At 37.5% G+C, this 4,926-nt stretch overlaps 1 pseudogene; it reads left to right on the top strand.

Moving 5' to 3' along the window:
- The first annotated feature begins 4,108 nt into the window (after positions 1-4,108).
- LOC131757052 (rRNA-processing protein FCF1 homolog pseudogene) lies at positions 4,109-4,701 on the top strand (annotated as a pseudogene).
- The last annotated feature ends 225 nt before the right edge of the window (positions 4,702-4,926 follow it).

Genomic DNA, 4,926 nt, shown 5'->3' with positions numbered 1-4,926 from the left:
TGATTAGAAAAGGAAAATGGTGTGGTTGTCTGACGAGCTACTTAAGACCACAGTCCTTCATATTTTAGTCTGGGGTCATTTGGTTGCAAGTAACAGAGATTCACATAAAGTACCTTAGGCAAAATTGAGAAACTTACTGAAAGGGTGTAGAGTTATTTCATGGACCCCAGAGGAAGAGCATTTAGACTCGATGAGAAACCAGTCTAGTGCTTTATCTATAAAGACTGGGAGAAGACTGGTTTTGCCAGCTTTCACTGAATCAGGCAGGAGTAAATCTAGTGTTGATCTTTAAATTGTGGAGATGATATGTATCTATTTACTTTAGCTTTGAGACTTGAGTTGTAATTATAAGACAACATGAAAATTGCCACAAAATATCATGGTTTACTTGTCTGTTTCATACAGATCTTTAAAATCTGAAATAAAATCTTTCACTTAGTAGCAGGCTAAGTTTTTTAAGTGGCTATGCAAATGTTAACTACTGTAAGAAACTTCCATTTTTCCATTTTCTTTCCTGTCTCTTTAAAAACTCTAATCAGGGTGCTTCCACTAATTTTACTCATCTTGTCAGATGAGTGAGTGAGGCCAGTAAAGAATTTACAAAAACCAAAGTATAATTATTAAAGATCTGCTCTCTTCTAGGTATCCCGATTTCTGAGTTCTTCTTTCCTATCATTGATATTTATACCTTAGAGAATTACACTTTGGAGAAATAGTGGACATGAAATTATTTCTTTCCTCTGTACCCCACTCACCTTTAATAAATCTGCTCAAGCCCTGTGATTAGAGAGTCTGCTCCGAGAGAAACTTTTAAACGGGCAAGGACCCCATAACCCCATATCCTTGGCCACAGCAGCTAGAACTGGGGTTTAATATCTGACCCAGTCCATTGCTTTCTCAAAGGAAGTTCTTGGAGTAAAGACCAAATAAGGACAATAATCGCATGACTAAATTTTTTATTATGTGATCAGCAAAAGAAGAGAATGTCAGTCTACAGGACAGAGTGCAGTAAGAGAGTTCTTAGGAGACCAGACGTGTGTCCCTAGAAGTTCACATACATATGTGAGTGTAGTGACCTAAGCTGTTTCTTACCTAAAAGATGAAAAGCTTGCTAAATTAGTCCATGTTGGCAAAGATATTGAAAGAAGCAACAGCAGTGTAGCCTTTATTAGCCTGGCAAGGACATGCAAGTTTGCCATCAGTCAAGGGACATTAGGTTTGAGCCATTTACCAGTCCCCAATCCAGAGGCTGTCATCTAGGTAAGAAGAACCCAGGAGCAAGTTGGATCTGTGAAGTCATTGGAAAAAGTCATCTAGAAAGCCCATGACCCATACCAGACAACTCTACAGCGAGGACACTCCCTATAGCTCCTCTAAAGAATATGTACTTGTGGCCATGCAGGATATCAAAGACAAGGGACTGAAGCAGAATGAGTTATGTGAAAGATTATTGCTGCTTTCTTTTAACACCATATCTCCACAATCTGATTTTAGAGGAATCTGAAGCAGAAGAGGGAAGAGAGTACAATCATAAGGCAGGAAAGGCTTTGAATTAGAATTTTCAGTGACATTTTAACTTAGATTGGTCTAAGCTTTTTAATATTAAAAAGTGATTATTATTGTGATAATATGTTCTAATAACAGAATATGGCCATAGCTACCCACATGATTTTTGAGACTGACAGATGTCAGAAGACCCAAAGAAATAATTTCCGACATGTCCCAGCTAGTGTCTCTAAATGAGAGGAGCCTGAAACCTGAGTTCAGACTTCAGTGACTCGTTAGAATGCATGCAATAGAATAGAGAGAGAGAATAGGAAAGCTACCTGATAGGAAAGCAATGTTCTCTAAGAGTGAGATTGGGTTGTTGCAAAGGGGTACAAAATAGAACATAATTAGTATAAGACACATTACCATTTAAGGAAAATGGTTAAAAAGCCATCAGACCATGTTAAAGACCTTGTAACCATTACAGAACTGAGTTTTGGAATCCAAATGAATCTTCAGAAATCTAGAAAGGTTGAAAATAGATATTGATTTAAAAAAATAGATATTGATATATACTAAACCAATGGACAAAATCTGACCAATATACCTTGATGTTGATACAGCCCTAGGATTTCTGGTGGAGACTGGTTCTCACTGTTAGATTTAAAGAATGGCTATTGTTTATGAGGGTGAAGGAGATGAGAAAAATTTAGGATTCATTTGTCCAGAGGAAATTTTTTACAGTCTGAAACAGTGCATCAAGATTTTTCCAGATATCATTTACCTACCAGTGACTGGTGTGGGATGGTATTTGAAGGTGTTGGAATATTTAGATAGTATAATTGTATTTGGAAAGACTTGGGGAGGAAAAATCTGAGTCCTTAGAGTTTTGTACTATCTCAAGGAAGCTGAATAGAAAATGTTTCCTAAGAAGTATTAGTTCTGATGTGACCATGACTCTGTTAATTATATAGCAGACGTAGTTTCTCATCAGGGGAAATCTTGTCCTTATCTACTACCCTCCTCCTAGTTGATGTAGAGAAAGTGACAGTGCTTTGGAAGTTCAGTTGGTGTTTAAGACTGTCAGTCAAAGATTCCTCCTGGATCCTGCGTCTCTCACTGATTTGATTTGTGAGCATTTGGTTAGCACCAAGCTCCCTCCCACCTGTAAGCTACTGCCCATGGCAGCTGTGGGAGAGAAAGGGCTGACACTACCACCTCCGGGGAAACCTGGAGCAGGTATTCTAAACTCTACACCAGTGGTTCTGAACCATGTCTGATTATGAGAACCACCTGGGGAGATTTTTTTTTAAAATTCAGAAATTCTGATTCAGGTAATCTGCTTTTCCTTTTAAAGTCTCCCCTTGTGAATTTAATATTTTGCAAGGGTTGAAAACCACTGTTTCATTTCCACTGTTTTGTTTTATTACGGTAACATTGGTTTATAACATTATATGTTTCTTGCATACAACAGTATATTTTGACTTCTGTATACGCTGCAGCATGTTCATCACTATACGTTTGGTTTCCCCTCATTACCATATGGTTGACTCCCTTTACCCATTTCACCCTCCCCCACCCCCCTTCCCCTCTGATAACCACTAATCTGGTCTCTGTATCTATGTATTTTCTGTTTGGTTTGTTCATTTATTTTGTTTTCTTTTTTTTTTTACATTCTACGTATGAGTGAAATCGTACGGTACTTGACTTATTTTACTTAGCATATTAATGCCCTCAAGGTCCATCCATGCTGTTGCAAATAGCAAGATTTCATTATTTTATGGCTGAGTAGTAGTATTCCATTGTATGTACATATGAGTATTGTAAATAATGTTGCAGTGAACATAGGGGTGCATATATCTTTCCAATTAGTGTTTTTGTATTGTTTGGATAAATATCCAGAAATGAAATAGCTGGATCATGTAGTACTTCTAGTCTTAATTTTTTGAGGAATCTCCATTGATGTAAGTGGGGTGTTAAAAGTTCTAACTGTAGTTGTGTTGCTGTCAATTTCTCCCTTTGGGTCTGTTAATAATTGCTTTAAATATTTTGGTGCTGTTATATTAGCTGCATATATATTAATAACTGTTATGTCTTCTTGATGAATTGTCCTCTTTATCACTCTATAATGTCCATCTTTGTCTCTTGTTACCTTTTTTGATTGAAGTTTATTTTGTTGGATGGGTGTGGCTATACCCACTTTCTTTTGGCTGTCATTTGTTTGGAGTGTCATCTTCCTTCCCTTCACTTGGAGCTTCAGCTTGTCTTTAGAGCTGGATGAGTCGCCTAGATATAGCATATAGTTGGGTCTTCTTTTTAATCCATCCATCCACTCTGTTTCTTTTGACTGGTGAATTCAACCCATTTACATTTAGGGGGATTACTGATAAATGAGGACTTAGTGCTGCTATTTTGTCTTTTGTTTTCTTGTTCTTTTATATCTCCATTGTTTCTTTTTCATTGTGTTTATGCCTGCCATTTTAGTCTGGCAGTTTCTATGATGTTTTTCTCAGTTTCCTCTTTTTTTATATTGTGTCTCTGCTCTAGATTTATGTTTTGCAGTTACTGTGAGGTTTGTGTAAAATGTATCATAGGTAGAGAAACAACAGTGCAGTGTGAACATGTGAAAGCAAAAGAAAACACGGAAGTATGCAACCATGAAGCGAATGCTTAGTCTCAGAGATCAGAGGCTTAAAGAAAAGGATAGATTAAAACCGAAAAAGAAAGAAAAGAAAGATCCCAGTGCACTCAAGGAAAGAGAAGTCCCCCAACACCCTTCCTGCTTATTCTTCCAATATAACACCCAGCCCACCTTACCACATCCTGGTCGATACCAACTTTATCAACTTTACCATTAAAGCCAAACTGGACTTAGTGCAGTCAGTGATGGACTGGCTATATGCCAGGTGTATCCCTTGTATAACTGACTGCATAATGGCTGAAATTGAGAAATTGGGGCAGAAGTATTGACTGGCTCTAAGGATTGCCAAGGATCCAAGATTTGAACGATTACCGTGTACACACAAAGGAACCTATGCAGTTGACTGCTTAGTACAAAGAATAACTCAGCACAAGTGTTACACTGTGGCCACAGTTGACTGGGACTTTAAACAAAGAATCCAGAAGATCCCTGGAGTTCCCGTCATGTACATTTCTAACCATAGGTACAACACTGAGCGGTTGCCAGATGATTATGGGGCCCCTCGGTTCTAATTCTTAAAAGACAGATTTCCTCTGCCTTCCTTCGACCAACTTTATGTTTTGCCAGTTCATTAAACATGCTGTAGCGTGAATTATTATTCCACTCACTCATATGCTCTGTAATGAGCTGAGTATGGTTAAATACACTTACTTTTTAATGTTGTTTTGAAAATTATATTTTGTGTCAATTTAAAATTGGTTGCATCTTTTTATAAATCAAATAATTGCTCACATAAA

Source organism: Kogia breviceps, chromosome 5 (genome assembly GCF_026419965.1).
Source record: "Kogia breviceps isolate mKogBre1 chromosome 5, mKogBre1 haplotype 1, whole genome shotgun sequence".
In the NCBI taxonomy this organism is placed as follows: domain Eukaryota; kingdom Metazoa; phylum Chordata; class Mammalia; order Artiodactyla; family Physeteridae; genus Kogia; species Kogia breviceps.
Note: the sequence above shows the minus strand (reverse complement) of the source record. Positions and strands in the feature narration are given on the sequence as shown.